We start from the raw sequence: 21,230 nt of genomic DNA, 5'->3' as shown, positions 1-21,230 counted from the left end.
GTCAGAGCCGCTGACCTCCTGCAAGCCCGGCTGATTGGAAGAGACTCGGCGGGGACGCAGAGGCAGACGGATGGAGAGGCAGACAGGCAGGCGGGCGGGCAAACGCAATGCTTGGCGCAGCTGCTGAATTTATCTGGTACTTTAACGCCGGCGACACCGTTTGATTGGAAGAGAAAACACTGAAAATCCGTGCAGACCTATTGGCTGCCATTGCCACGCAGCCACTGTTTGAGGTCCGTAATGACAATCATAACATTTCCTCCGATGACATCAGGTGTTTTTGTTACAATAAAAAAGACTCTTGTAAACTCGGTCACCATGAAAGATGTGTGTATAAACACTGTGCAATTCATCGGAGAGAGCGGTAGCGGAGCAGTTCACGCGTCCCGTAAATTCCCATCAAAGCCTGAGAGGACGGAGAAGAGAAACCCTGGCCTGGAGCAAACCACTGAACAACAAAGGACAAACTACACAGAAAATCTGAATATGTATTCATGAACATGTACTGTTATGTATGTATGTATGTATATATATGTATATATATATATATATATATATATATATATACATATATGTATATATATATATATATATATGTATATATATATATATATATATATATATATATACATTACAGAAACATATATACATATGTGTATATGTATATATGTATATGGATCTATACACATATATATGAGTGTATAAATATTTGTGTATATATCTATCTATCTATCTATCTATATATATATATGTATCTATATGTATATATATATATATATACATATATATATATATACATATACACATATGTATACATATTTTTTTTGTGTTTCAAGTAATTGAGGAGAGGCGTGTTCTTTAGTAACTCAAGAGAGGCGTGTTCTTTAGTAACTCAGGAGAGGCGTGTTCCTTAGTAACTCAGGAGAGGCGTGTTCTTTAGTAATTCAGGAGAGGCGTGTTCTTTAGTAACTCAGGAGAGGCGTGTTCTTTAGACTTCCAGCACTACAGCGTTGGGTCACATGTGCGTGACTAGTGAACTTTGTGCACTGCTGGCCCAAGGTTCTCCGTCTTTTAGCCACTTAATCCCGCTTGCGGGTCTCGCTCTCAGCGGAACACGCTGGGACGGCCCAGCTCTGGCGCTCAGCCGGTATTCCAGTGAAGGCCGAGCGCGCATGTGTTCCAAGTGGACGCGCTGGGATGTTTTATGCGATACAGTTGGATGAGCAGAGGCTCGCTGGCTGCGTTCCTACCGCGGCAGCCAAGAGGAGCGATAAAAAAAAGACTAAATAAAATAAGGACGGAGGCGGCACGCCCTCTAATTGGCTTTTGTGTTTGACAAAGTGTTTCTCCAAATTGGCGCATACTCGTGCCCCACAAAGTGAAATGCGCATCCTCGCACTGTCGCCATAGCGCCGGGGTAAACACGAGGTCGCCGCCAAGATATTAGAACGAAACCCAATAAGAACCACAAGCACTGGCAGCGCGCTGGAGATAACTTTGTTTATATGACACAGACGTCCCAGTGGCCCAGTGAGCTGATTGGGCCGCAGTGTCAAACCAGTGTTGGGCTGCCAACTATGAAATGATCTGCCCTCCTTTAATGGTTATTATATTAAAATGATGTTAACATGCTTTATAAAGTGTATATTCAATATCATAAACGGATCGATATTAAGTGATCATTATATTCACAACTTCAGTGTTGAACATTTATAGACGCACATTGCAGGCACACGCACCAAGAATAAAATCTCAGTGTCACATAATTACAAGAAAAGATTACAATATTTTTCACGTTTTCACGAGATGATTTTCACGTAATATATGAAATGATCACGCCATTTCATCATAATGAGAGGCAAGGACTCACATAATTAAGAATATCAAACTTAAACTAATTTTCATAATTATCATTTGGCCTAATAATAAAAAACACTGTCTTGCAAAAAGGCGCAACTTTTGACGGAGTTACGTGACGAGAATTTTACCATCACCAGGCGATAGTAGGCTTCTGTAAATATTAAAACGAGAGCAAAGAAAACATGCAGTACTGGAAAACATTCATGGGATAGGATTTTCCAGGAAGCTACCACTACAATAAAATAAATGCTGCCTCGACAACTGTGTCAGATTCTAAAGTCAGTGTTCCAACACTGGAAACTGAGAGCGTAAATCTACTCAGACAACAGTGTCTCACGAATAACCGTCTCATTTAGATCATTTCCATCAGAACAAGGCCATTTTTCTCTGTTGCTAATTCCCCACGGCAGTGCCAGGTATCTCCTCCAGGGGGAGCATGAACGCGCAGAGACGTCCACCGACATTTGGGGAAACTTTATGAGAATCGAGACAGAGGAATGCAGCGCTCCGGCAGGAATGTTTGCTCTGCCTTGTGTTTCATGTATTCCAGTGTTTCTTGCTGTGCGGCACATTGGTTGACCGCGTTGGACTTCTAAGTACCTCATGAGCGAAATTGCTTTCGACGAGTCTTGAAAAACGTAGCGACAACCTCGCCGAGTCCGCCGAGTCCTCAGACTGACAGCGGATAGTAACAAGCAACATTAATGAATGAATACACTGCTGTGGACAAGAGACACGACTGCTCAGACCATCTCGAGGAAGCCGTGTTTCACTGTCCTGTACAACACTGTGTGTGGCTATTGTGTTTTATAGCTGCCTGTCTGCTCTATAACACTCACACACACACACACAGGCCAGAGTGATGGAATGCTCCTCCTCTGGGAGGCGAGGCCGTCCTATCTCAGGATCGTTCGGGGTCACCTGGGCGCTCGGTGCTGAGGGTTCCCCTGAGGCTGACCTCTCACCCCGGGGCCCCTGATGAACACAGCAGATTCTCACACGGCGACATGAGCCAATATTAGCACCTCGCCGTTCCACCAGCGGCGGGACAAACCACGCCGGAGTACATAGCTCACCGGTGAGAGCACGGCGGAGCTCGGACCTCCAGTTGTTCCCTCACGTTCTATCATTGTTGGGAGTTGGACCGAAGTAGCAATTTTTAAGTGCAGTCATGCTGTTTGTACTTTTTATCATGAATTTTTGATATTCAAAACTGTGGATCTTCCAGGACGCTTTTAAATAAACTTTGCAGTATTCGTAAAAATATCAAATATTGTTTGAAATTGCATCCTGCCAAAAAGGGATGGTTTGCTCTTTTGCTGCACCTTTTTAAAAACCTCCACGGTGAGGAAGCCCCTCCCCCTTTCGGAACGGCAGTTTGATTTCTTTCTCCAGCCAGAGAAAATATTTACAGCTGAGCTGAGTGACACAGCTTCTGCTGAAGATGGGCCAGGAAATGTGCTGGATAAAAAAAAAAGAAAAAAGCTGTGTCTTCTCTGATCCTTCTGGTGGGACTCATGTTCAGTGGAAACGATCACTGAGGCGACTCCAACATTCAAACTGTTTTCTGCTTAGGCGGAACCAAGAATGTCTGAGGAGCATCTCGTCTGGGAGCAGAGGCCAACCGATCTCGCCAAGGTTACAACTTGCACGAGAAGAATGTCGTTAATCTCAACCAATCAAGAACACATAAATCCTGGAATCCGCAACTGGGGGAAAGGACACGTTTCTGTGTGACGAATACGGAGACGTCTGATGGGAACGAAGTTGTTCCCACATGAAACCGCCTTGGACAAATACTGCGGGTCGTCTTCAGCTCTGGGGTAACGACTTCCAGTAGACTTGAATCATCTCCACGTTGTTCTTTCTGCACCAAACACACAAGCAGTCAAAGAGTTTGGACACGCCTGTTTCTTGACTACTTTCTACACTGTAGATACACACTGAACACATCAAATATATGAGCAAGATATGTGGATCAATGTGGCAAAAGAAAAAAAAAAAAAGAGTCAAATACCTAAATATGTTTTTATGTATTTTTTCTGAAGGGTGGCCATTCTATATCATTCATTCATTCATTCATTTTCCATACCCGCTTAGTCCCGAGCTCAGGGTCACGGGGGTCTGCTGGAGCCTATCCCAGCTGTCTTAGGGCGAAGGCAGGATGACACCCTGGACAAGTCGCCAGTTCATCGCAGGGCCACATAGAAACAAACAACCATTCACACTCACATGCACACCTACGGACAATTTAGAGTCTTTAATTGACCTCACATGCATGTTTTTGGAGTGTGGGAGGAAGCCGGAGAACCCGGAGAGAACCCACGCAGACACAGGGAGAACATGCAAACTACACACAGAAAGTGTGTATTCTATATCATCTAAAATATAAAACTTTTTTGAGTTATTTCAGACTTTTTTGTTCAACACATATTCCATATGTGTTCATCATTCATATGTTTGATGTCTTGAGGGACAATCTACAAATAAAAAATAATCACGTAAGTATGTGTAAGTAACTTTTGACTGACTGGCAGTGTATCAAGTTTCAATTTAATGACAATAAAGCAAACTTTATCGCTACAGCCTCCAAATGCTGACCAGCCCAAATCATAAAACGGATGGATGCCACTACAAATGGGAGGAAACGTGCACTCATTCACATGGGGCCAGCTGTCTTTCTCCTTCCTCCTTTTCCCTCTCGCCCTCCTCCTCTCCTGGAACCCCCCCCCCCCCCCCCCCCCCCCACCCCCCTCCCAGGATCACTCTGCTTCATTTGCAATCTGATAAACAGCTCTGAGGTTGAGCCCCTCACTCACCCGGCACCTTCCTGTTCACATGGCCACAGGATGACCCCCATCACACACTCCACTCCGGCTAAGAGACACACAGTGACCCCTGCAACCAACCGCAACCCCGTCACCTGAGTTATATGACACACAAGCACACAGACACACAACAGAAGTGGAAACCTGGTGAGTGCAGTGTGGTTCAAAGTTGCAATTTGATTGGAAAGAAGGAAAACTGGGATGTAGATTTTGCAGATATTTCTGATGAGAAGATCAGAAGATCTCCAAGTTCAAAGAGACCAAACGGGTTCAATCAGTTGGGCGTCGTGGTCAAAGGTTCAGATTAGGATTATTGTGCTTTAATCACTATGCTAACTGGCAAAATTTAAGACTGGTATGAGGCCGCGCTCACAAAATGTTGAAATGATCATACATTCGGCAACATTGATCGTACAAAGGGACAAACTATCGTACAATTAGGATAATTATCGTACACCTGGCAACACCGACTGAAATAGACAAGAAGCTCATTTATTTAAAAAAAAGAAAAAAAGAAAAAGAAAGCATTACGCCGTTTTGTTTGGCTTCTAATGAGACTTAATTCCATCATCTGGACCGACTGTGCCGTCAGGCTGGAAGGACGCAACCGTCACCATCAGGTTTTACAATCCGACTTCAGCTGAAGCGGCAAATTGTTCTACTGCAGGTTTTATCCCGAGACGTGTTAAGTGCAGCTTCTGAGGAAAGTGGAAAGCCATCCAGCCGTTGCTGCCACATGCAATGCCAAATATCATAATAACACTTGGAAACTTCATTGACCTGGCTTGAACTAATTGCAAGACACGGTGTGCAAAAAGTCGGAATTCATTCAATGTGTATTTGAAGCGAATTCCGATTGAAGAACGAAAAAAAGTTAATTCTTTCTTTGCATCTAAATATAATCCAATGCGGCAATCAGCTGTGTTTTAATTTCCTTTATCATCTTGTCACCTTCACAAAGGTGAAAAACTGAAGCCTCTATACAGAAACAGTGTTTTCCTTTGACATTTGCATAAAAAACCAAGAAAACCAATTCCTCTCAGCTCCAACGAATCACGAATCACAGCCTCAGGAGCAGAAAGGAAATAACGAAGTGAATAAAAACGGAGATTACATGGCGTCGACACTCAATGGCGGCGCCTGCCACTTTTTTTTTTTTATGAAGGTGTATTATATTTAATCTTTTCCATGTGCAGATAGAGCACAGAACAGTGCAGGAACACTGCGGGAAACTCCCTGACCAGGGACCAAATCACATGGAGGATGAGCTCCATGGCTCCAGTCTGGTGAACGCTCTCACTCCTCCCCCTGGGGGTGAGTCAGCTCAGTGTGAGCGCCGTGGACGCTCCCCGTTATCTAATGATTTGGCCCCGCCCTCCCCCGGTCTCACCCCTGCTGCTGGCCGAGGGTCCCGGGGTCCTCGGTGGCCCCTCGGCTCGTCTCCGTCTCTGGCTGGCTGACGACAGCCGGCATGTGGAACGGCTCCCAGTCAACACTTAACTGGGCCGTTATTACGGCCAACGGGCCAAATCACGGGCCTGCAAATGCCATTAACTCCCAGGGTTCAGCACACACACACACACACACACACACACACACAGAAGTGAGAGGGCAAATGGATAGCATAAAGCCACAATCTGTCTCAAATGCAGACGTACGACAAAGTTTCGCTCCGACAGGAAATGACTTGAATTCCTACGCAAATAAAACGACGGCGTTAAACGCCTGCAAACGTGACGAACCACACGAACCGTGAAGGCAGTCAGTCGGTCGCCTTGACTGCCCCGTCGAGTGGAGACCGTCCAGTTCCAAATGCTGCCGTCCTTCCAACCCGACAGCAGCTTTGTACAGAGTTCGGCGGTAACGAGTTACACGTAAGGTCGTTGCAAAATAAAGAGAATTGTCAGTTACATTACTGGAAAAATCTGTGTAAGTTGAATTTAACATTCATGTTAAAGTCACATGTGGTATTATTCATGAATGGGATTTTAATTAAATCTGATCAATTTTTACAATAAAGTATGTTTAATAATTCTTCTTTTGTTGCTTTGCATCACCGTCATTTTCTGTTTCCCTCCACAGACAAGAGTTTGGTCCTGTTCTGATGCTTCTGATTGGCTCTCCTGTCAACTTCGGGATTGCAGCGCCTTACCACTAAGTGTCTCTCTCTGGAATGCAGTCTAAGCGATTTCGAAGTTACAGCAGCAGCAAAGTGTTCCAGTGCTGGAAGTATGGATATATATTTTGGGCAGATATCATATCAGTATAATTGTCCAATGTAAGAACGCTCGCCTGCCGTCAAGATGTTGTCCAGATCCAAAATGTCGAACATCAGGACACATTATTATTGCTGCAAGGTTAACACTGTCAGGTCTAAACAGCGAGCAAGAACACTTCTTCAAAACTTACAAAAGTAATCAAAATGTCTTCTTCTTCCACACCATTAGCAGTGTTCCAGGTTCCCTGCACTGTTCCACAACATGTATATTGAACCAGCCAGCCAGCCGCACCACATACATTCTGATAACCTGGCCACGACACGCGGCTCTCGCAGCTCCACAACAGCAACGTGTTGAGAGACACGTGTCTCCCGGGACGTGCACGTGTCTTTCAAACGTGCACGTGTTGCGAGCCAAGCGCCACCTCTCGGCTACAGTCCCGCGGACGGACGGACGGACGGACGTCACCACGGTTGGGTTTTATCGGCCGCTCGCTCTCTCTGGGGCCACATCCATCAGCGCTACTTCCCTGACAGGCCCGCAATCAGAGCAGCCATCTCTCGGTCACATTCGACAAACAGCATTCAAAGCAGGACTCGGGGATAACCCCAGTGGCGCCCCCTACGGATGATGGACAGATAACCAGATATTGTAGACGTTCACATGTGGCTATTTTTAAACGTCTGATTTATTCTAACGCGTGACCTTCTTTGCATCGCAACTCTATTAGTAACAAACACGGACGATGAAGCCGTAATTCTAAATCTAAATCTTGTCCCACGAGACCCCACTTATTTTTGGTCCAAACCCTTACGTCACCTCCGGTGATGTGTAATGACACTTTTGCGATATACCTCTGTATCGATAAACTGAAAAACCACCTCATGAGAGCGTCAAAACCTTTCAGCCACATTTGAGAGGTTTTTCCAAGCTTAGCTGTTTCCATCCATCACCAGTTTTTAATTGCAATATATAGGTTTTGCGCAATTGTAGGAGTGATGGAAAGGCAGCTACAGATACGTCCTCGCTATCATTCTGTCCTGGTTTGATTTGACTTAGGATCACACTTTTGCTCGTCAGTGTGCCTCGGTGCTTCGGTTTCCCAAGTTAATGTTGTCATTGACAAGGAATGAATAATAATAATCACCAGTGGCTTTATGTGTCTTATCACGACGACGTTGTTCCTAAAACTAACCTGTGCCTCTGGTACTGGTCGTGCCAACGGGTGCCAAGAGCTGCTGGGTGAACTCGGGTAACACCTGACCAATACATTACCAACTGTCGCTGATTAAAAAGGAACTATTTGCACATGTGTCAACAGCAGCTCTGCTGGAAATGTGAAAAGTGGCTCCTGCTCTTTCACTTAGCAACCGACCATCTCATACAAACAGTTTGCATTATCCCTAAGGCGGGCTGAATGGGTGTTAAGATAGCCGTGTGTGTGTGTGTGTGTGTGTGTGTGTGTGTGTGTGTGTGTGTGTGTGTGTGTGTGTGTGTGTGTGTGTGCAAGAGTGTGTTAAACAGCATTCCATAACCGTGCGGGATTATCCCAACTTTGGGATTAGAGAAGAATGGGCACGTTTGACAGGCTCGTCTGACACTCGACTCTCAAAGGATCCCTTTGTTCCTCTGAGCATCTTGGCCGCCATACACACACACACACACACACACACACGTAACACCGTGTTTTTCACACACACACACACACACACACACACACACACACACACACACACACACACACCCACCCAACACCTCACCTTGGGGCTGTGGCTGGCCGCTCGTCAGCATTAATACATTAATGGGCGTCTTGCGATCCACGTGAGCCGACTCTCTAAACAGCGCATCACGTAACAGCCCTGTGCCTTCGCCAAAACACCACAATGCGGATTGTGTTTCAGCACAATCTACACAAGTGCAAACATTTTGACACAACACAGGAGGCAGGTTAACACAGGCCTGGCGGATTAGCTCCCTCCACCTCTGTCGGCTTCCACTGAGGCTGAGCGTCGGGAGGCAACACCTCCGGTCGGCAAGAGGCTCTTTTCAAACACGAGTCAAAGTATTGAAGGGCAGAGGTGACGAGGAAAGGTTGATGCTTTGAATTTGGGAATACGTTTTGGAAGGAATGGTAAACAATGCCTGCTTGTAGATCTTATTGTATTTTATATATATATTCTTAAAGGCCTTTAAACCAGTGGTCACCCAGGAAGATGCAAACTGCTGAATGTTTGCAACCTCAGAGTTCATTCAACAAATCTGTTAATTAATCCCCCCCCAAAAAATCGCAATTAATATAAATAAATAAATAAAGGAAGCTGTTGAGATCTACGCCGTCGCCATAACGTTTTTCATGCAAATGAAGGCACATTAACAAAAAAAAAAAAAAAAAAGGTTTCATGGAAACACGATTACAAAATCACCGTCAAAGCCAGGATCGTTCTTCAGTCACTGGAAAAAAATGTTGAAAGTTTTTCATTTTGTTCCTGAATTTTGTGTAGAACAATGGAGAGAAAATGTTATTGATATGTAATTATAATGTATATGAAAAAAAGGAAAATAGAAAGAAAGAAAGAAAGAAAGAAAGAAAGAAAGAGAATAGAAATGAGCTGTGTCCCATCCAGCCTCTTAGGGAGTGCGGTGAAATAATTGGCCTCTGAGTTCCTTCTGGTGGCTTCCTGTAACCCTTCATTGGGCGAGGAATTATGAGACGCAATTATATGATAATTAATATGATATGGACCGCTGTGTGGCTGCTGGTTATATGAGGAGATTTGCTCTGTTTCTTTGCTCCATGCAGTGACTTGTTGCAAGAGTTGTTTTCACACTGTGCCATGAATTGTTTGTCATTAGCGAGGTCTTTATTGTCCAGAATGAAATGAGCGATCTTAGAATTTTAAGATTATTTTTCTAATCACTTTTGCACTGACATAAAAGAATAAGATGAGGATAAACTCACGATTTAGTTTACAGCCTTAAATTGTCTCCTGATTGATCTCCTTCATATATAAAGATCGAACGACTGAGTGACTGAGCGCCCAATAAGGGGTTAACCGTTAGCTCACCCTCGCTTTTTTCTTTTAATAGTTTGTTGCAATTTCTGACCTCCTTCCACTTTTCTCTTCAGGCCCACGTAAAACTATTTGGTCTGAGTCTCACTGCTGGCTGCCATCAGTTGTAAAGCAGCGCTAATATACCAGCTGGTAAAAATAACGCTTTAATAGGACTCGGTTTAGTGCAACAAAGGCCAACACCCTTTCAACAGGCGGCCAGAATCTCCTGCTGGAGAGCTTGGTGGGCCAACATTCCCAGAGTTCCTGCGCTGAGAGCGTTTCATCAAATGACTTCTGCTGTGTTCAAATGTGTTTTTTTCTATTTTTTTTTTTTTTGTGTGACTGTTTGACCTCAAATCTCATGTAAAGGCAAGACCTTTAAAAAAAAAAAAAAAAAAAAAAAAAGAGAGAGGAAAAAAACCCTGCGTCTGCCCACATCCCACAATCCCCGGCGGTCTTGTAGTGAGCGTGAGTCAGCGCTGGATCTGCTGGAACCACAGAGACGACTAGAACTGGACAGACCAGACCAGACCAGACTAGACTAGACTAGACCAGACCACATTAGACTAGACTAGATTAGACCAGACTAGACCAGACCAGACTAGACCAGACCACATTAGACTAGACTAGATTAGACCAGACTAGACCAGACCAGACTAGACTAGACTAGACTAGACCAGACCACATTAGACTAGACTAGATTAGACCAGACTAGACCAGACCAGACTAGACCACATTAGACTAGACCAGACCAGACTAGACAAGACTCTAGACTAGACTAGACTAGACTTGAAAAGACCAGATCGGACTGGACTAAATTGGACCGGACTGGACCGGGCCGACTGGACTAGACTAGACAAGACCACATTACACCAGACCGGACCTGACTAAACTAGACTAGACGAAGCCAGACCACACCAAACCACACCAGACCAGACACATAGACCACACTAGACCAGTCCAGACCAGACCAGACCGGGTCAAACCAACTCAAACTATCCTGGGCAAACAGTCAAACTGGGCCGTCTGGAGGAGGGCCCCTGAAAAGAGGGAGGCTGCTTAAAAACCCTTCGCTCCTCCCCCCATTCTGCGAAAAAAAAAAAAAAAAAAATCTGCCTAATCATTCAATTTAGAATGACGAAGGCGCTCGCACACACTGGCAGACGCGTACGTACACACACACACAGCCAGACGCGCTAGTTGCACCCGACTGACTTTCCCAGGCTGGACCTCAGGGAGCTCACATCATCCAAATAGCTGCTACGGAGCTGTGATTTTTAGCAGAACAGCTATATTTTTTTTCCCTTTTTCTTTTCCTCCTCCTCTTTTTTAACCAAGCCGGGCTATTTTTAGCACCGGCTTCAAATTATTAAAGCCCCTCCGCACACTGGCGTACACCCTGCGCCTGCCCTCTGCTGCTCTCCGCTGTTGTGTTTTGACCAAAAAAGTCCCAAACTGCCGCGTTTTTTCTCTTTGTCAGGCGGAGCCTGTCTGGGAGCGTGGACACTCCAGCATGTATTTACGACCTGACCTCATCACTCACGCACGCACACACACACACACACACACACACACACACACACACACACACACACACACACACACTAGTGTTGTAGTCAAGACCGCACCATCGAGATCGTTGAGATTGGAAGTTTGCTTCAACATCAATGGAGCAGCAATAATTATTTTGAGCAAGGCATCTTTTAATATTTTTGTTCTTTCACATTTTGCTGCTTTGCCAGCTATTTCAACCATTTGTTTTGCTTTATAAAAATTTTAATAAATGAACTGGGAATAATTGAACTGAAAATCATGGCTTGCCAATCATGAACAAAGTGCGTAAAAACCTTCAGTGTCTGAGCTCAACACTGAAAATGCACTCATATCTTCCTCTTGGTGCTGGTGAAAGACCTCAAAGTTCTGCAAGGTTCTGGGGATGAGGTGGTTAAACAAAAGCTGTCGTTTCTGTTGTTGGCTGAGTCTCGACACATTTCAATCAAAAATCCAGAGTTCGCCGAGACTGAGTAAAAATGCCTGTGAGTCCGAGACTCTTACAAAGAGCTCTAAAGACCGAGACCAAGTACTGCAACCTGGAGTACGAGAACACTAGCAGTATAAGGGTTCAGTCAGGGCAACTGGACTTTGGTCTTGTGTTGCCTCTCATCCAAAAGGCTTCTTCACTTCTGACAGAACTGAACTAACTTCACCCTTTTACTTTAAGATGACCTGGATGACTGAGAACCTCCACAGACACACAACACCATCACACACACACACACACACACACACACACACACACACACACACAGGCAGGGACCGCCATGTGCGTCTGCGGTGTGGGCCTGTCTGACTCCACTCTGCCGGTCGCTCGCTGGCGGAGTCGTGCGGCCACAGCAGCCGACCTGAGTCGGTGGCACTTTCCCAGCCGGCAGCCTGCGACTATGATGAGGTCACCGAGCCGGACGCACAAAGGAGGTTTGACTCGGAGACATTTTCAGTCACACGGCTCTGCCTCAACCGGTTCCCTGAAACTGTGTCACGGCAGCGGCTGCTAAATTTAGCCTTTTGGTTTTTCGCTTGTTTTTCGTCGTCGCTCTTTAATGAAGCAAAACTCACAGCACCTTTTCTGTGTTTCTCTCACTGCCCGGCAATAGTGGCTGCGTTTGTGTATTGGATTCACTTGAGAGGATATTTGGAGGAACTGATTCTCACTCAGAAAACCTCCGAATGGTTTGTGTTCGCGGCCGCCCACGCCAGCAGTGACAGGCTCGGTTCTAAAAGTTGAAACAGGACGAAACAAAACAAGAGAAAAGCCCCTGGAGTGTCTGGGCCGATGAACGCTCGTGCCAAATATAACCGGACGCCATCTATCAAACAGGACCCCGAAGTCGCGTCTGCACCCACGGCGGCTCGTGTGCTGCCGACTGGAATGTCTCACACTGACGCTCTTGTTTGGTTTTCTATTGGAGAACCGCAATAAAAACACATTGTGCATTTTGGGACGGTCGCTAGCAGCTGTTAGCAGGACCCTCGCAAGCTGCCTCACCTTCACTGTTTATTTATCTCAGACATCAACGGACCTCAAAAAGAAAAGATGACAGTGTTGACACACGGTTGTGTTCTGTTGTCGTCCCTTCTACACCTTTGTGCTTTGTGCGCTTATTTTAGGACCACGGCCATCTCCACTCCGTCCACACCAGCTACATTTCCATGACAGTTTGTCGAAAAAATTAAAAGCCAGATTTCTAAAATTTCCACAAAGCACAGCTGTGCGATTTGCAGGCGTTTCCATTGAATGGTGTGAAGAGCGTAAGCTGCAATTCTTGTCAAATCTCGTCCCTTGCTGTCAGGAATGGCTGTTCTATTTTTCTCTTTCGTGACTTGTAAAAAAAATATTCAGTCTCTTCGAAACCTTTCAGCCATATTTGAAAGGTTTTTCCGAGTTTCCATCACCGTTTTTTTATTGCCATATTCAGGTTTTGCACAATTCTAGGGTTCATGGAAACGCAGCTGCTGGCAGACATTGCAAATTATTTGTCAGATTTCAGTTCCTCTCTGTTGTGTTCTCTTCATCTGTACCATCTGTTTCCACCACTGCTGTCCACACTTAACTTCTGTAGGCTCAGCACCATTAAAAGGTGTTTTCTTGCCTGTTTATTTGTTTTTGTTTTTTGTTTTTTTGGGTGGGGGCGTGGGTGTTCCGATGGTGACCTACGGCTGCGGCTATTGTGATGCAAAAAAAAGGCTCATAAAGAAAAAAGTTCTCGTCAACCCGGCTCGTCAATCAGGGCTGCGCTCATTCCTTTGATAGTATCAGCGTGTTTGTACATCTAAACATAGCCAAACGCATGAGGAAGTCCAAACACACACACACACACTCACACACACACACACACACACACTTGAACTCGGCTGTGACCTCTGGCTCTATGAACAGTGGCTCCACAGTAAACTATCTTTTCCATGTTTTCACCTTAACGGCTCCCATAAAGAGTGTCATTCACTATTTAAGGAACAGAACACACGCCGTCAGTCAGTGACTACACCGGCCCGACGCACTGGGTCGGGTCCTGCTCTGCGCGGCCACTGGGAACGAGCCGCCGACTCTCGGAGCACGGCGGCGGTGTCATTTTTACACCGTGAGAACACCAGGAACACATTTCTCAAAGGAGCCTTCTCATTTTCTCTGGGTGTGTGACCATTTTAGGGGGGAAAAGGAGGAACGGAGCACTCTCGCACACACACACACACACACACACACACACACACACAGAGGGACCAGTTCAGTAGGTTAAATATAGCAGCTGCATGCTAATCTGTCATAGTGGAGTCTTGAATAGGCAGGGCTCGGCCAGGATGTTGGAGGTGTTTAAAATAGTCGCATTGGGGTTTTTTCTTTCTTTTTCTGAACTTTATTTAAATGTACAGTAACCGAGTATAACAGCAAGCCACACACACACACACACACACACACACACACACACACACACACACACACACACTGGTGTTGGCGTTGGCGTCATGGCGGCGAGGGGTATCGATGTCCGCGCAGCGAGTGATGGCCGGCCAGAAAAACACGATTTGTTTTGCCTACTTTTTAAGCGGCGGCAAGAAAAACAAACAGCAGCGAGAGGAGAGAGAGAGAGGGGGGGGAGAGAGGGAGAGAGAGAGAGAGAGAGAGAGAGAGAGAGAGAGAGAGAGAGACAGGGCGAGAGGGAGAGAGAGAGGGAGGGAGAGTGCCGCCGAGTGTTTGGATTTACTTACGCATCTCTCAACGCCGACTGCAAACCGACTGAAGAAATGTGTGCGCGGTGAGAGTGAGAGAGAGAGAGAGAGAGTGTGAGAGAGAGAGGGTGGGAGAGAGTGTGAGAGAGAGAGGGAGAGAGCGAGAGAGAGAGAGAGTGAGAGAGAGAGGGAGAGAGAGAGTTTCTGAAAGGTTTCAAAAATGGATTTATGAATTTGATCTTGTATAAAGTAATCAAATCCCACACCCACGAAAATGTCTAGTTGATGGCTTGATATTTGATATTTGATATTTTTATTTTTCCGACAAGACAGAACCCTATTTCTGTTTTTATATCAATCTTGTATTTCAATGGAGGTGCAGCAACAACGGTGCAGTGCCCACAATGAGCTACAGTGCATGACTGTACTACAAAGCAGCGCACAAAGTGATCTGATGATGTCACAGGGGCACTTTTCAACTGCACTGACATCAACTCATCACTGCTATGACTGGTCAGCCTTCGGGGAAATGAATTTCATCCATTTTTCCAGTGTTTTCAGAGTCATGTCAATAAAGAGCTGAACACCCTGGTGGGGCTTCAAAGACACAACGATTTGGTCGCAACTTTGCTTTTGGTTCATTTTCCATTGGCATAAAAGCTCATGTTGTCTACACATCGCATGATGTAGATTTTCCTCCTTTGAGGTGGCTCACCAAAAACACTCCATCCATCTGTTCCTGCTCCGGCCCTCTGGCAAATCTTAGAACCCACTGTGGTCAAAGAGTTTGACTGATTCTAAGGATAAAATTCGATTTTAAGAACTAAACTGCAGCAGCAGACAAAAAGGTGCATCTCACAAGAACAAAAAGGCGAAAACTGTCAAAAAAAAACAAAACAACAGAAGCAGTGGCGGCGGCTGGAGGAAGGTGAGCTGCCTGTCAGTCTGAACTCCACAACTTTGTGAATTGACTTTCCAGACTTCCTCACCGGGTTGAACGTGAACCTTTGGCAAAGACACGTGACCCCTGACCCTTGGGCAGAGAGCAGCCGCTGGCCGCACTGCTAGAAGGCGACTCCGCTTACACTGCCGACCTCTTCCTGTGCTGCGCCCACTGGGATGAATTCTCTTCACAGCGGCCCGGTTGCAAGAAGGACGGACGCCACCTCCTGCACCGGATTCAACAGATGCTACCAAACTGGCCACCACTCTGCTCTTCCCCAGTTGCCACTGCGGTGCTAACTGCTAAACATCAGCTCAACAATAAAAAACAAAAACAAATACTTACTATCACTTAATGATCCACAACAGGTGCACCCTCGCCGTATGATAGTGTGAGACTAGAATTAAATATGATCAAGGTAACGTGAGCTCACATTTGAGTTTTCATCACCACTGCAATAAATAGCTGCAAAGAGTCGACGCACCACAAAATGATCAATGATTCAACAATAACAACAACAATGAATATTTGTGTATTCTGATCTGTGGTCCGATGATCAGATTTGTGGCGCAAACTTTAGACACAATTCTCACTTGAGAACTTTCACCAAAGCTCCGTCAAACATGATCTCATCTGCGTGTGGCACATTCAAGATCTGTCGTTCTCCATATTCAGCTGCTGATTGTGGCAGAGCGCTGACGAGTGTTTCGTCTTCGTCCCAGCAGTAATGGCTCAATACAATGTGTTGCTTTCATCTTTGATGTTAAATTGCCAAAATAAAACAACTTTTACTTCGTACCTGTACTGAGGCTTACTGAAGCACTTTCAGATGCTTGAACTTCACCACACTTGTGCAAAAAAAAAAAAAAAAAAGTCATAATATCGCAACATCTAATTTGCAGTACTGCAATATGTAATTCCACAGAAGCGTGGAAGAGTCCAGTCGTATCGAAGCTGCTGACAAAACAGTGATAGCGCGGCGTCGCGGTGAGGGGCGGCTGTTTGCGAGATGTTCGCGGCCTCCATGGGACGCTGGGAAAGTGCAAAATCATCAACGTCGCAAAGCACACGAAATATGAGCCGGATAAGATTTGCAAAGCCAGATAAAAGTCCACATCCTCGTTATCTGTGCTGCGACTATTGATTCATTGTGGTTATCTGACGGCCGCAGCAGCAGCAGCGGAGGGAGCCGTCAAACACAAACACCAGGGGCTTCCTGCAAGCCGTGCGCGCACACCGCGCTTCCGGTGGGAATTCACTTCAAAAAGCGGCCATCAGAGTTGATCCGCTGCAACTGCATCATCATCATCATTATCATCATCATGCTGCATCTCATAACAAAACATGAAAAAAAAAAAAAAAATCCAATTTATCTCATAAGAAAATGTGCAGGATGAAAGGACAAGGACTGATAGATAGCACACAGTTCAAAACAAGCGGTTAAGGGATGTTAGAAGAAGCAATTACACTGCACTTTATCACAAGGAAACATAACTGTAAAAGCACACATGCCAATAAAATGCCTCATTTGCCTGAATGTTTAGCTAGGAGGAGCCGGAGGAGACGAGCAGGTTCGCATTCAGGGAGGTGGTTTGATTTTTATCTCTTCTCTTGTTCCAAGTAGCAAGAAGAAAATGATGCCAGACAAAATATCCATTAGCCGCTGTTGTACCAGGTGTTGACTGCCAGTCACAAGTTTGGACAAACCTTCCCACGAGATCCGACCAGAATTACTTTTGCTTTTGTTTGCTGTCAAGAAAGGTTGTTCTATTTTTCTCTCCGATGACTTGTAAAAAAAAAAAAAAAAATCAGCCAACTGGTCACGTGACCTCGCACGTCACGTCCGCTGACGTGTACATGCCAAAAAGTGTTTCCGTGACACTTTTGCGATATTCCTCGACATGCATACGTCTGAAAAGCCACCTGATGAGAGCGTCAAAACCTTTTCCAAGTTGAGCTGTTTCCATCACCAGTTTTTGTTGCCATGTTTAGGTTTTTGCGCAATTTTAGGGAGGGGGGGTTAGGGGAACGTAGCTAAAGAGGTCATTGTCTGGAAAAAAAAAAAACAAAAAATAAAAACAGTTTTGGTGAAACAACACAAGCAGCATTTTCAAACTTTCCCTCTCTGGAACCCAGTTTCACATATCAGCGGCGTCGGGTTCTGAAACACGTGGGTTTTCGTTTGTGACGGAACGCCAATAAGCTTCCAGTGAAACCTGGCCTTGCGGTAAACGAGGTCCGACTCTGTCCATCCATCAAAATAAAAAGCAACAAAAACTTCAGCGATGCTCCCTTTTCACACAGACAGGCAGGTGTGATGAGCGTGTCAGCCGCCCTGTTGATTCAGCGGCGATAACATCGGAACATCAACGAGGGATTGCCCGTCAGTGCCATCAAAACACACACACCGGACGTCAGCGCGGCGCCAAATCATCTCCGAGACCATGTGGCTCTGTGTTTTTCAGGGTTCCCGTGTCCGACGCCTCGCTGGCCGGCAGTTAAAACAGTAGCGTGTGTCATAAAATAAAAGCCGAGCGCCGGCTTGTGAAACATAGGAAACAGATGCTTTACCTTTGGCGATGGGCGAGCGAGAGTGTGGGAGAGAGAGAGGGAGTGAGAGAGAGAGAGAGAGAGAGAGAGAGAGAGAGAGAGAGAGAGAGAGCGAGAGAGAGCGAGACCGGGGACAGTGCGGTCACGGTCATGTGAGCGCTGATCCGCAGTCAGACACCCACAGGGGTACACGGGTAATAAAAGGCCGGTGAAATTGGCCATTTTTTATTGGCCAACGCTGACCTCGGCAGATTCCTGGGCTGTCCCGGGTTCTCCGCCGCCGTTCCCACAGTCTGCGCTCCATTAAAATGGAAAAGTTCTCCGGGTTACGGCGACCGTGCGCGGCTCCGGCTGCCAGAAAGTGACCTCGCAAAGGGACCCGACCGGCCAAGTCCAGACTCTTAATACTGGAGCTGCTGGAGCTTCCTGCCGATGCCAAGCCGTCGTGGCTATAAACAGAAACAATAATGCGGCCGTGCGGCATTACATCACATTGCACCATTTGGATAAACGCGAGGAGAATAATGACTCAATTCATTTCAATTCTGAACTGAAAGCTGCCTTCTAAAAAAGCAAACAGCTCACATTAATGTCAAATTAATGGGCTGCTTTAAACACATGGAAAGAAATCTGAAAAAAAAATGAAACTTGGCCTCCAAGCAGCTTCATTTAAAAGAACACCATGTCTCTCTTTTTTCTTTTTTTTTTTTTCTTTCTTTTTTTTTTTGACTTTAAAATAATAATTTCAAAGTCACTCCTAGAGTTGACTGCCACGGATGTATCATAGCCAGTTTGGCCTGGTTGGACCCCTGCAAGGCAGCTGCACTTTCATTGGCTTAAATCCTGGCACCATCCAACATGAGCTTGCATGGGTGGTCCGACAGCTTGGCTTCTTTTCTCTCTGACCTCCACATACAACATCACGTGTGATTTATATTTAGACATGATAATTATATACCTTAACAACAACAACAACAACAACAACAACAACAACAACAAAAAGAAAAAAAAACAGAGTCAAACAAACCGTAGTGGAGTTCCAGGACCACTGGAGAACTTGGAGGTATCTAATGACAAAAACAGACCAGAGGAGGCGCAGCGCTAGGGAAGGACCGATACTGCATCTTTACAGGATGAGGAGAGTGCAAGTACTGGCGTTTCAGTACTCACCAATACCGATACTGAGTACCTCGTTTTGTTTTTCCGCAGAAGTTATTTGACAAACATTCCTCAGAATGTTTTTCTACAAGTTTCACTGCAGTACAAACACAAATTTAACAAAACTGTCATACACATACAAGTATTTTAGGAGTACGAGTAGAATGCTCAACCCCAGTATCCATACAGATACCTGATACTGGTGTCAGCATCATGCATCCCAATGTAGCACAAAGTGAAGGAAATGCTAAATTCCATTCCCTTGTGAATATACATTCAAATATTGGCTTTCTATATCTTCTACATCCACCTCTCACGCCTCCTCGGCTTCTCATCTCACCGTGACTCCGTCTCTCAGCTGTGGGGAATCTCTCCCAGCGAGGGAACTCGCTCTGCCCTCACACTCCTAATGCAGCACTTCCTGTGGAGCTGCAGAGGGAGCCAGCAAAGGAAGTCTTCATCTCGGAAGACAGCAAACTTCCACGACGGAGAGGGAGAGAGGGAGAGAGAGAGAGAGAGAGAGAGAAGGAGGGATTGTGGAAAAAATGACTGAACCGCTTCTCTGCTACTTGTGCTGTTTGTTGTCATTCGTTCGGACTCTTCAGGAAGAAATACCAGTGAGGACGCTCGACCTCAGTCATTCTACGGTGTCACAGCCAACAAACGCCAACGGCACACTCTCACCATTCCGATCGCTCGGTCAAAGTTGCCGTGGAAAGGTGGTCAGAGAGGTGAGAGGGACCCTGACTGATTGGTCCTGATCCTGACTGCTGCGTTATGAAACCAGCAACGAGCCAGTGGTCTTCAGCCTGAGCTCTGGCTCCGCCTCGACCCTGGAAGGCCAAACTGTCTCAAACTCAAAAAAGAAAAAAGCTTTATTTTAAATTTCCACGCAACTCAGCGTTAAGGTGAGCCGCCGCCGCCGCCGCCACCAGGCAGTAAACAGGTGGGTGGTCGTGTTTCCATACATGTGTACATGCACGGTGGGTGGGTGGTTTTGTTTTTCATTTTTTTTCCGACCAGAGTCTTCATTGTTTCTCATGCGCAGTTGGGTACAGCGCCTGTCAAAGTCCCAGTTTGGCTGCATAAATCAGTGGAACCACTCAATATTTCACCCGCCGCTGCTGCTGCTGCTGCTGCTGCTGCTGCCGCTGCTGCTGCTGCCGCCGCTGCTGCTGCCGCTGTTGGCTGGACGCCTTGGCACCCGCAGCCCAGAGTTTCCAACATTTCAGCTGTATGAGCGTGCATAAATATTGTGAGTAATGACAACATGCACCTGCACGCACACACACACACACACACACACACACACACACACACACACACACACACACACACACACACACACACACACACACACACACACACAGCTCATATCGTAAACATGCGCGCACGTTTAAAAATAGAACAAACCGTAAAAGCCGTTCCCTGGTTGCAGGCAGGCATAAACACAGGCTTTCTGCATCCAGCCTGAACAATAGAGCCAGTGTGGTCGGAGTAACGCGTGATGCAAAAGAAGGAGGGGAAACCTATCGCGCTCGTTCACTTTCGCTCTCCTCCAATCGATGCAAAAACGTTGCATCCCAGGACGAACGAGCGAGTGAACGAGCAAGCGGACGAGTGAGCGAGCAGACGAGTGAGTGAGCGAGTGAGCGAACGCTCCTCAGAGCCTCGGATGCAAAACATGCAATAAAAAATCCAGCAGGAAACAAAAGCGCTCTCTGTGCGCCAGCGACTGTTGGCAGCGAGCGCCATTCAGAACAAACGACAGGAGTGTTTTTCAACTTCCCTCAGGCGCGATCGCCGAGGCTGAGTGGGAAATATTTTCCTTCCCATCTCACACACACAATTGGCCCAGGGGTGTTTCCCCTCAATCCAGATATTCAAAGAATCC

At 46.0% G+C, this 21,230-nt stretch overlaps 1 protein-coding gene across 1 annotated transcript in view; it reads right to left on the bottom strand.

Annotated features, from left to right (window-relative positions):
* The window catches only part of gmds (GDP-mannose 4,6-dehydratase), a 150,410-nt gene that overhangs the window by 36,744 nt on the left and 92,436 nt on the right, over positions 1 to 21,230 (bottom strand). The gene's annotated exons all lie outside the window — the stretch shown is intronic.

This window comes from Nelusetta ayraudi, unplaced genomic scaffold (assembly GCF_046127955.1).
Source record: "Nelusetta ayraudi isolate G7.1 ecotype Tasmania unplaced genomic scaffold, CSIRO-AGI_Nayr_v1 ptg000084l, whole genome shotgun sequence".
Taxonomy (NCBI): domain Eukaryota; kingdom Metazoa; phylum Chordata; class Actinopteri; order Tetraodontiformes; family Monacanthidae; genus Nelusetta; species Nelusetta ayraudi.
Note: the sequence above shows the minus strand (reverse complement) of the source record. Positions and strands in the feature narration are given on the sequence as shown.